Below are 12,866 nucleotides of genomic sequence, written 5' to 3' on the forward strand. Positions count from 1 at the left end.
AACAAATGTCTTGATGTTTTGCTATCTGTATTGTCACATAAATCAGTCTAACAAGGCAGGACAGGTCTATGAAGGTGGCTGTAAGGAAAAGATCAGTGTTTGCATAAATCCAAAAATTGAAAAATTAAAAATCTAAGGTAAAAAAAAAAAAAGCCTTAGATGAGGTTAAAAACTTATATTCTGTGACCAGCTCTTTCTCATGAGAAATAATATATTGACAGTTACAGATATCTTACTTGTCTACAAGTAACTCCTCCCTCTCTCCCTGGCGTTTTTTTTTTTTTTTTTACAAGATGGCTGCTGCACTGAAATGATGCATAGGAATATGTAGGACAGGCTAGGTTCACACATGACACATCACATGACCCCCTGAGTAGGTATCGTTTCACGTACAAACTCATACAGTTTATTCTTTGCTCGTCAGGAGTCTGAGTAAAAAAAAAAAAAAATCTACTACAGATTTCACTAATTTTTCCATCATCCTTCCAAAGCTGCCAGCAACATGACTGCATTAGAGAGGATTGTTACCACTGCTGTGTTTAAGCCTTACAACTGCTGAACTCCCATTCTCCAGAGAGGTCTGTGCAAATCTGGGAGAATATGCAGTTCACATTTTGACAGTGAAACTGAGCCTCCTTCCCACTCTCTCTGAGGATCCTTGTGGGCTCTTGTCTCTTGATAGGCCCCTAGCTGAGCAAATTTATGTTATCATTTTTTTTCTAACACACAATATGCTAAATGAGGGCAGCACGGTGGCTTAGTGGTTAGCACTATTGCCTACAGTGGTCCTGGGTTCAAATCCCGGGTTCGAACAGGCAGTTTGCCTGTGTGGGTTTACTCTGGTTTCCTCCCACAGTCCAAAAACATGTACATTAAGTTGATTGTTAATTCTAAATTGCCCATAGGAGTGAGTGTGTGTGGTTGTCTGTCTATATGTGTGGCCCTGTGATGGACTGGTGACCTGTCCAGGGTGTACCCCTGCTTTTCGCCCAATGGGTGCTGGGATAGACTCCAGCAGATCCCCGTGACCCTAATTAGGAATAAAGTGGGTATAGAAAATGGATGTATGGAATATGCTAAATGGTGCACAGCAATTTAGTCATGGCCTCAAGATACTAACTAGATACTAACTTAAATTTTTGCATTTAACTGTGTCCACTGGTCAACGACAATACTGCTGATCCAAATGTGCTGAGGCAAATGATGCTTGATTGGTATTAACAATACAAAGGTCTATGTGTTATTCTATTTAAAGATTTTTTCAGACCAGGTGATGTTTTTATAATCTGCAACTGTTCAATTTTCAGCCGGCTGTAGCACCATATTCATGTTACTGGCTGACAAGAGTGGAATCTGATATGGCCTTTTACAGTCCATCCTCCTCAAGGTTTAATGTCTTGCATGATCTAGAATCGTTTTCTGCCTACCAGGCTTGTAAAGAATGAATATTTACTCTAGCTAGAGATGGCGATAATGGATAATGCACCTCAAACCTTGAGTATCAGCCGAAAATTATATCTATATGATAATGTATTATTTAACAGCTACTAACAATTTTTTTGTATTTTAATGGAATCACTCTAGCTTGACTAGCTTAACGCACTGTTAAGCTTTTAGAAAAAATAAAAAACCGTGTATAACACGTACGAACATCAAGATTCAACAGTCAAATGTTCTTATAGGTAAACATTTCCAGTTACAGAATACTTTTTGTTTCCATATCATTTATAGTCTGTGCAGTGTGATACAGAATCTGACATCCAATAGGTTTCTCTGATATTGGAAGCTGATATTGACCTGATACCAAAATTGGCTCCATTTTTATCCATAGCCTATTAACCTTTAAAAAAATGTAACCTTCTAGTTGTATAAAATGACATGTAAAAGATTGGCTTCAGTTCATTCTTCATATTTATACAAGTAGATAGCTAGATAAACATCGAGGTAGAAGTGATGGCACCAACTGAGTGATAGTTTGGTCGTTAAGATTTAAGATTTGGGTCAGAGGGAAGAAAAAGAAGACTTAGAGATAAGAATATGAAGCAGGAAACACTGGTGCTCGAACATCACCTGAGCTTTTGGTAATGGGGGCAGGTCCAGATTAAATGAATGAGTGATGTGCTCCTAATCAATAATGCTTCAGTCATTGAAAGTCCTCTAAAACCTTGCCTGAGATTTGTAGCTACATTGTGCATCCTAATACCTTTGCATAACTGGTAAATGAACCTAACCTAATGCAGGGCTAATTAAATGCACCTACATTATGTGGTCTTTCAGTGATTGCTAGTATTCTATTTATAGTGGGTCTACAAGCCTAATGTGCCATTTTAGGCTATTGTTTCCGCCATTAGTGTTTATTCGGTTTTTATAAAACGAGTGTTACTTTATCTGTGCGTTTATTTTATAAATATACTTTATCCGAAGTCTACAGGGGAAGCAAATAATTCCTGCTCGTCTTTATCCATTAGTAATGTAAAGCATGACAAAAATTATTTATTTCAAATAATTGAACACTGTCTGTCCAGCTGCGACGAGGAAGAGTCATGGCCAAAACTGTCTGTCTATCTATCTATCTATCTATCTATCTATCTATCTATCTATCTATCTATCTATCTATCTATCTATCTATCTATCTATCTATCTATCTATCTATCTATATTCTTTTTTAGAAACCTGAAATAAATTATTCTATATCATGTATTCAAGTGAGGATAAAATAGTATTGTGATATACATATTCAAGGACAAATCAATAAACTCAAGTCAACTTCTTGTAAAAATCCTTCAAAATATCCCTCCAAATATTGACAAAACCCAGAAAAGCACCATGCAGATAGTGTCAGAGAGTCGATATATCAGTGGGTCGCTAACAGTAACACAACATAGGCATTTGTTTGACTCGATGTCATTTAACATAAAGAGCGAAAATAAGAACGAAGAAATAAATAAAAGAAAACAGGAAACCAAGCAACTGGAAAAATCATATCACAGCTAAACACCCTCAGCTATGAATACAATTTCCACCCCTACACACCAGAGTAGCCTTAAAGCCTTTCTGTTTCAAGACTAAAAATGCTCAAGGAGCCTATTGAGCATGTGCAGAAAGCAACTGCAATGAGATGCGAGGTAGAATAATTTGCAGTCGATATCTGAAAGGTCTTGGTCACAGAGGTTACACTCTGTTCAAAGAATGAAAGCGCTCTTTCTCTCCTTTAATGAATAGGCGACGTGGAGCCTATTAATAGAGGACTCTTGAGCGGAAACTGGGGAATCGATCTGTTTGGATGGATTGTGTTCAAACATGCGGCTGCAGCGAGAGATATTTCATAATTGTCCTTTGTTCTTTGACACGAAGCAGGAAAACCCTAATCCATTAAAAATAAACGAGATTTGGTAATGGACATGAGAACAAAAAAAAAAGTTGTTTTTAAAATTTGATGAACATAAAATAATCGTGGCGATGAATATCTAACCCAATTTCTGAAAAAGGCTGTGAGAAATAAAATCTCTGCCTCTAAGCAGATTTCACATTGAGGTCAGACTTAGGACACGCTCATTCTTAAAAACTGGCTTAATTATCACCAGGACAATACATTTCAGTCTCAGCAATATGTGGATAATATCATCTAAGTGACATTCAATCAATTATAGCAACGGTATAATCCCTGAACAAAGACGTACCTGACTGTAATTACTAGTCAGACAGACGCCTGTCTGGACAATCGTATCACCCCTTCGTTTCGCCTCTTACACTGGTAATGACATTAATAATGTGAGAACGGGAAGTGATTAAGTGTTGTCCTTAATTTACATTTAGAGCGAGACTTTATTTGCATTAGAGGTGAAAAACCTTGTTTGAAAACTACATGTGAACACTAGAATGAATTTCCTGGTAAGGCAGTTGCACTTCTTGACCATACAGTACAAAGGGAAATGATTTACACCGATCAAGCATAACATCATGGCCTAATATTGTGTTGGTCCCCTTTTTGCTGCCAAAACAGCCCTGACCCGTCCTGCACTGTGTATTCTGACACCTTTCTATCAGAACCAGCATTAACTTCTTTAGCAATTTGAGCAACAGTAGCTCGTCTGTTGGATCGAATCACACTTCATTCCCCATGTGCATCAATGAGCCTTGACCGCCCATGACCCTGTCGCCGGTTCACCACTGTTCCTTCCTTGGACCACTTTTGATAGATACTGACCACTGCAGACCGGGAACACCCCACAAGAGCTGCAGTTTTGGAGATGCTCTGATCCAGTCGTCTAGCCATCACAATCTGGTCCTTCATCAAACTCGCTTAAATCCTTACGCTTGCCCATGTTTCCTGCTTCTAACACATCAACTTTGAGGACAAAATGTTCACTTGCTGCCTAATATATCCCACCCACTAACAGGTGCCATGATGAGGAGATCATCAGTCTTATTCACTTCACCTGTTAGTGCTCATAATGTTATGCCTGATCTGTGTATAATCAGACTGGACCTTTCATCCTGATACCATCCCAGAGAGATCCTTTTTCCTGGCCACTGACTCCTCTGGCTTGCACATTAGGGATAAATGGATACATCTCTTAAATTGATATGCGTTTGTAAAGCTGCTTTGTCACAGTGTCCATTATTAAAAGTGCTACACAAATAAAATTGAATTAAATTGAAACGTTCAAGATTCACATTAACTCCAATGAATCCTTCATTTACATATTCATGCTTCATTTATTTTGTCACTGCTACATGATATCACGTCGCAAAACGGCATGAACTCTATTTCACTACGAGTATGGCCGCCATGCTCCCAGCAGCAAGTATATATTTTGTTGTACATTTGCGATCCTGCCCCTTACTCTTTTGATTGGCCAGTTTTTGATCGTTGTGTTCCTTGTTCTTGACTCTGACCTTGCTTAATTTATGTAAGTACTGTTCTAACCTCTTTGACCTGTGTCTGTTTGACCCTGCTCTTGGTCTGACCTTTATGGATGGTTTGCTAGTCTCTTTTCATCTCTTTTGCTAATTCTGGGAACAGTTTTCTAATAATTGTGTGACATTTTTGTTAATATACCTCCTGCACTTGCATCCAACCTCCTGCATTAAACCTGTTCATCATTTTGATCTTCAATGGCCACTTTTTTTTTTTTTTTTTTACAAAACTATTATGTTAAAGGCTGTGGAAAATTGCCATTTTGATGTGAGCAGCAGCTATATAATTAGACATATACAATTATGGCACCTCATACAGCACATCTGCTGTTCTTCTAAGAAACTAGGCCTAAAGGTTAATAAACAGATTACTGTTCCTAACGAGGACATGACGTAAACACATGAGTATGTCATGAGTCTAAGCATCAAACCATAGAATAAAGCGTCCTTCATGTACCGCACATGATACAAGCTCACAAGCTTCTCGAGAACTGACAGTTTTTTTCTGGAAAAATATAAATGATGCATGTCGGACATCTTTGCGTATCTCTGCCTGGATCGGGCGAGAAAGAATCATGGACGTGTACTGGAAAACATGTAGAAATGTTGCAGGGAGAGATCTCATACTCAATTATTCATGTTCCAAATTCACCTAAAATAAGAAAGAAGAGAAGAAAACAATTCAGGATCAATCTCTCGTCGTGGAGCTTTTTGGAAACCTCTGGGAAGTGATCAGTCATGAGGGGAGACTTGCATGTCTTTACACAACATTTCAGTCTTAGTGTTTCTGTTTTCTGGGTTTTTCCATCTTTTTGCTCCGTGTATTAACAGAGTGAGATTTAAAAAAAAATAAAATGAAAAAAGATTTATTCATAATACTTTCAGCTCAACCGTGAAATACAATACTGAATAATGACAGAAATACACAGCTTGCATGGTAGAGTGTGGAGCTAGCAGGTAAAACCTTGCCTCCTTGGCTTAGCCATGTATTTTTTTTTCTTAGTGCAATTCATTGCACAAGGGAAAAACTTTCCTAACGTTGGCAATGAAGGCGAGTCTAAGGAAATTTTTTATTTATTTTTATTTATTTTATTTCATTTAGTGTCATAATGAGCATTTGGATTCATCTAGGGAAAAAAATTAATTCTAATTTATGTTGCACATTTTTCATTTACTGTCAAAGTGTTAAGTCTCTAATTTGTTGTTATCTGGACATAATATTGCATTATTTCATGAGGGTTAATACTTTGTTCATTTATACTGATAAGGTTTTTCAGTTATCTCATGATTTCGACTCTTTTAAAATGCCAAAAATGAGATTTTTTTTTAGCAAAATCTATGTACTATGTTATCTTCAATATAGTCAAATGTTTCTAGCATCAGCTGCTATAAGGCAAAAATAAGATTATTAAATTTACTTTCTAGATATTTATTTTATTTTATTATTTTAAGCATTTCTTTGTTTTGGAGAATTTTGGAAATTTTTGGAAACCGATCTATAAGTTGAAATAAATAAATATATGAATAATAATTGCAATATTTTGAAAAATAATTAGAAAATGAGTCAAAATATTGCAAATTAGCATCCAAATAAATATTCGAATAACAAATCAGATGAAATAATAGAATTTTTTAGATCAAAATGCAAAAAAAAAAAAAGAAAACGAGTAAACATATAAGAAAATGAGATATGAAGTCAACATAATCACATAATGTATTGAAATAATTTGATATTAGAAATTATAGCACATCAACATGTTTTTTTCACAGCTTAGGGTCCACTTCTTCTGTAACATGCAATTATTCTTACGTAGACTTGACACTCAAGCAAGATGGGAAAACAAATTTATTATTTAGAATTATTAGCTTTTACAATATAAAGAGAAAGATTGTATTATATTATATAAAAATGATGAATTATTTCTGGGGTAGAACATGTTTTAGCCAACTGGAAAAATGATGTCTTAGCAAAGCAAAATTGGCAGATCATTCGAGCATTTATTTTTTATCATTTAGTAATAGGGAAATTAAATGATCTGGCAATGGAATACAATAAATTCGAGCTTGAAATGCATAAAATGTATGGGCTGAATATAGAAATCATTTCTGTTTTACAAAAATTTCCAGATGAAAAATACTATATAGTACATGTAGAACATTAGAAGAGATTTCCTAAGGAAAGGAAAAAGTCCAAAGAACCCTTGTGAAAACACTTCTTTACTGGCTATACATCTGCTCAGAAATATTTTTCACTGTATATAAATAAGTGTTTCACAAGGGTTCTTTGGACTGTTAAGGGTTTTTCCTAAGGGGTTTTACAGAAAAGGGATTTTTTTCCTGAAAAGGAAATCATTTCTAATGTTCTACATAGACTCTTCCCAGTAGGACGAAACAAATAGAGCTTTGGGGTGTTGGATTTAACCCTTTTTATGTGGTTGTAATGTGCAGCTTAGCTATTGAGCACTGCAGATAGAAATATGTTAAGCCATATATTACTATAACTGAATACCTGGCTCATGGCCATCAATTTGCAATTTGTGTACATTAAGCTGAATAGCGTTAGTCAGCTCATAATAAGAGCAGAGCTGGGCAAAAATCTGTAAACTTATGCCTAATAGAAAGTAACTCCATGTGTGGATAGTGGCAGTATGACTGCGCATTGCCGAAGAGAGAGGAAATGCATCTATGGAAAGGTTCTTCTGGTAGGCAGATGCCACTGCAGTAGAGCTCCCAGACAAATGAGCTTTTCTTCCGAAGATGCTGGACTCATTTGAAGGCAGTGACCTTTATGAGTTATGCAATTCAGTTTAAAAATATACACTGTATCTAAGAGATTAGAATACACAGACTTTACAATATGAATAAGGAGTATTAATGCAGTACCACAATCTGTGTGGGGTTAATACTCCAAATATCTGAATCTGAATCTGTATTGAGATTTTCAGCAGACTAGAAGATTATTTGATTGATTGACTGATTGATTGATTGATTGATTGATTGATTTTAAATGTGACCTTACTACTATATTTCCAGATAATAATTGGATCTTTCTGGCAAGCTTTGTATCTAATCGCTAATACTCCAAATATCTGAATCTGAATCTGTATTCAGATTTGAACCAGACTAGAAGATTGATTGATTGATTGATTGATTGATTGATTGATTGATTTTATATGTGACCTTGCTACTATATTTCCAGATAATAATTGGATCTTTCTAGGAAGCTTTTTATCTAATCGCTAATACTCCAAATGTCTGTATCTGAATCTGTTTTCAGACTGAAACCAGACTGGAAGATTATTTGATTGATTGAGTGATTGATTGATTGATTGATTGATTGATTGATTGATTAAAAATGTGACCTTACTACTATACTTCCAGATAATAATTGGATCTTTCTGGCAAGCTTTAAATCTGAGTAAGGATCTTTTAATACTACAATATCTTTTACCAAACTCTCAAACTGAGTTTTTTTAACATAGTTATTGTGTAACAAAATTCGATCAGGTTTACGTGTTGCACTCAGACCAGAGAAAATTCACTGAATACTCTAGTATAAAACTGGATCAAAACACATTATGTAGCGTTGGTTCTGGATTATAGATCAGAGAGTTGGCAGTTCAACTCCACGCTGCCACTGTTGGGCCCTTGAGCAAGGCCCTTTAACTCGCTTCAGGGGCGCTGTATCATATCTGACCCTGTGCGCTAAACCTGACTTCCTAACAAGCTGGGATATGTGATGTAAAGAATGTCATTGTGCTGTAAGTGTGAGAAATAAAGACTACTACTTCTTCTGCTAACTCTTTATAATGCTAGAATGCTTTCCCTGAAAGTTTTTTTTTTGGCAGAATGTTCGTATCATCAAAATTTGTTTTAAATTAATTTGAATTCAATTAAATTCCTATGTGAATTCCAGTTTGTACACAAAAATATGGGAGAAATATGTTTTTACTTGTTAGATTGAGCTACTGAAGCAAAAACCCTGACAGAAAGACAAAACAAAACAACAACACAAATAGTGCACTGCTTTATTCATGCATTTTCTATACCCGCTTTATTCCTAATAAGGGTCACGGGGATCTGCTGGAGCCTATCCCAGCACACGTTGGGCGGAAGGCAGGGGTACACCCTGGACAGGTCACCATTTCATCAAAGGGCCACACATATAGACAGACAACCACACACACACTCCTATGGGCAATTTAGAATGACCAATCAACCTAATGTACCCAGCAACCAGAGTAAACCCACACAGGTGTGGGGAGAACATGCAAACTCCACACAGAAAGGCCCCTGCCTGTTCGAACCCGGGATACGAACCCAGGACCTTCTTGCTGTGAGGTAACAGTGCTAACCACCATGCTGCCCTGAATGATATGGCTACTGGGTTATAAAGTCACCTTACACTGTTCAAATCTGTGACATTTATTAATATATTAAAAATACTGTTCTAGTCACCAGAAGGTTGTGAGTCTGTGAGTCAGCCTCATTTGCTGTGCTGTATTCTTGGATTCTGCTTAACTTTTAAAGCGTCTGCCAAACATAAATGCAGTCAGAGTCTGTACTTACACATCATCAATACCTAATCAATTGAAATGATTTCCCTGGTGTGTGGTGTACCATCTCATTTGCTGCAATACGTTTTAAATGGCCCGTTAGTGGCCAGAACTAATGAGGTTTTTATTTGGAAGGGTTAGTCAAATGGAGCCAGATTTGTTTAACAAGAAAAGGTAATTACGAAGGTCTGAGTTTACTGTTAGTTTATATGTATTCAATTACTACATTTATAATAAAGATTATGTACAGAAGTCATCTTATCATCTAGGACAATGGAGAGGCCGACTCAACCTATAGAAGTTTAGTTTTAAAAAGCAAACAATATTATTTTTTATATATTAATATATTTCTCAGACACTCTCTTGTGTACAGTAATAAGAATAGGACTTTTTTTTTTTACTTGAAGACATCTCACTGAGAAAGGGAAAAGTTTTCACAGTACTATAGTTATAGTAGAGCATATGGTTTATTTTCCCTCTCTGGACCGATAGTTTATAAAAAGAACGGAATTCCGAACTGCCCTCAGTGTAAAGCATAGTGTGCACGGATATGTTATGGCTTTATTTCCTGGCCCTAACTCTACCTCAATTTGCTGTTCATCAGCTGTTTATGTTCGTTTATGGTTGCTTGCCTCTTTACCCCCTCTTGTTTTTGTGGGTGTATCTCAATTAGGTCCCTAGTGCAGTAGTCAGTGCATTGACCAGGGTGTTGGCCATTTTAAGGGCTGTCTCACAATATACAGCAGAATCCCCCAATGCACTTTTTTAACGTGTAGCCCTAGACAGTCTGATCACTGAACTAGGGAGTGGATTGAGTCGTAGTCCTACAGTGAATTTAATCAGCACTGACGTGTTCAATACCACACTGAAGCCGTGATACTGCTGTGGTAGAGACTGGAGTTTGCATACTGTATTCATGGAGGTTTACAGTTAATACTAGACACTTGGCCACAGCCTATCTGTTTAATTCAAGTATATATGTTTATGTAAATGCTGGAATAGATTACATACATTGGTTTGTGTAGGAAGACAGACCTATGCGTGTGCATGTGTTACTTATACATCTTAAATAGAAAAGGACTGAAATTGCGCATGATTAATAATTCAATGGATTCGCCAATTTGAATCGAATATCCATGATGCAGGGTATAGAGGCTGTGGCTATACTGCATTATGGTCAGTTCACCTCAATCTCAGTCTCTTGATGTGTGTGTGCTGACACTGAGAGTCAGTTTCTTCCAGCTCCGTCTCCCTCAGCAGTGCTCACTATCTGAGTAAGCATTTAGACAAGATCTATAAGGACAAGCTGTCAGTTCAGGAAAAAAAAAAGCCCTGATCAGACGTCTGTCCTCTTAGGAAATTAGTTTGATCACTTTAGCAATATTTCCTAATTCTCTAAACAGAAGTGGCCAGTGTTCTTGTTCATCATCAATTCATCTTTTCAAATATAATAGCGTTCAACTTAATAGCTAGCTCACTCAGCTGAATAGCGTAGATGAGTAATGAAAAAACACTCCAAATACGTCGGAATATCATCGCGTTGCTCGTCACATCCGACCGAAGGCATCAACAGCGGCCTGCGAATTGCACTCATGATTCCTTTCCTTGAGTCCCAAAGGAAAAAATACAAACAAACCAAAGCACACAGAGCAAAAAAAAAATAATAATACAGCTGCACATTGTACTGGAAGGGATTTTATTCAGATAAAGCTTCAATCAGCTCTCGCTGTGCTGCCTGCCTACATCAGGAGAATGAGTGTCTCGCTCTAGGCGTCTCGCTCTTCAGCACACGTTACTTCCTTCGCACACACACACACACAAACACACACACACACACACACACAGCTTTTTATCTCCGATTCCTAAAGCATTTGTACACATAGCTTCTGGAACATCTACTTTTCCATTCTTACAACTGTGCCCTTATAACTGATCCAGCCAAGCACACACACACACACACACACACACAACCCTTAGGTCGAATACACTAATAAAACTGAGCCTGGACTGCACAGATGGTTGAAATAAGTAGATGTGTCACTCTTCCCTAATCCCTTTCACCCTTCTCCCAGTGAAAATGGAAACTTCAGAGTGGCAGGATAGTGACAGACTGACCTCATTTCAACCAAGGCATAAAGTCACACACTGTGTAGGCTGGGGATTTAACATAATGCCACTATCTGTGGGTGTATCAGTATCTGTTTAGTGCTCCAATGATCCCTATCACTATTTGTGTTTTATTAAAATGCAATAATAAAAAAAAAAAAAAACTGTGTAAATTCAGGCTCTTGCAGTTCCTCAGCCTCAGCTACAGACAGATGTAAGCAGCTTTTTTCCCCTTGCTTGAACAGTAATTATTTGTTTGTACCTGGCTGGATATTTATTTATTTATTTATTTATTTTCTTTAAAACAAATTTAATTGGAGCTATTTCGGAAAATATATTATCCATCGCATTCATCCACAGCATCAAGCTGGTCACAGGATGTTCGTGTTAACGAATATGAGCTTTAATTATCCTGCAAGCTTCATGTCGATCACAACTGCATGGAAGTTAGAAACTTCCCACATTTTCTTTGCATCCCACAGGAGCTCAGTCTTGATGCACAGCTCTGTTCTCCATGCTTTGGGGAAAAAACCCAATATCCCAGTAATGTATTTGTACATACTTACATCCCTAATGTATATTTTAATTGTGTGTGGGTGGGTGTTTAGTTTCAGCATCCGTTTGACTGAAAGTTACTGTAAACTTGTGTGTATCTATATATATATATATATATACTATACACACACCCTACAGCCTCTAGTTTCTACCTCAGTGGACTTGATGATGCTGTTTGAACATGGCTGTGCTGACAGACACAGAAAACCATTCAGCGTTTCTAATTATCAGTACTATTAATTTTTTCTTTCTATTTTCCACTGAATTCCTAATACATATAGTCATGTATTATGAACATCCATGTGTACACTATGTACTTGTCTAAGGTTAGCTAAGCCAAACACACATTGCTAGATTTTATTTCTCATTAAGCACATTGACAGGGTGCTGCATCGGTGCGTCTTTCAAGCAAAAACAAATCAATAGGAAACTAGAAATTACTCTTATGAGATGAGGAGAAAGGGGGGCGGGGCTTACAGAGTGTCGGTAAATATCGGAGAGTTCGAAACACTTATGCAGCTGTCAATCATCCTGGATTTACCTGTCGATCAGCTCGTCTGCGCTATGGGAAGAACGTCTTGTGTGTTTTTGTGTATGTATGTATAGGAGCGTACTCTGAATTCCGAATGCAGAGCTCCTATACAAAATGCATGAAGGATGAATATATACAGTATATACACATTCATGAAACTGTGACACGTAAGTCCATACCAACCCTAATTGGCAAAA

The 12,866-nt window shown here is 37.0% G+C and overlaps 1 protein-coding gene across 4 annotated transcripts in view; it reads right to left on the bottom strand.

The window, feature by feature from the left end:
- b3gat1a (beta-1,3-glucuronyltransferase 1 (glucuronosyltransferase P) a) overlaps positions 1-12,866 on the bottom strand; it is a 118,596-nt gene that overhangs the window by 44,737 nt on the left and 60,993 nt on the right. The window lies entirely within an intron of this gene.

The sequence above is a fragment of the Hemibagrus wyckioides genome, linkage group LG04, assembly GCF_019097595.1.
Source record: "Hemibagrus wyckioides isolate EC202008001 linkage group LG04, SWU_Hwy_1.0, whole genome shotgun sequence".
In the NCBI taxonomy this organism is placed as follows: domain Eukaryota; kingdom Metazoa; phylum Chordata; class Actinopteri; order Siluriformes; family Bagridae; genus Hemibagrus; species Hemibagrus wyckioides.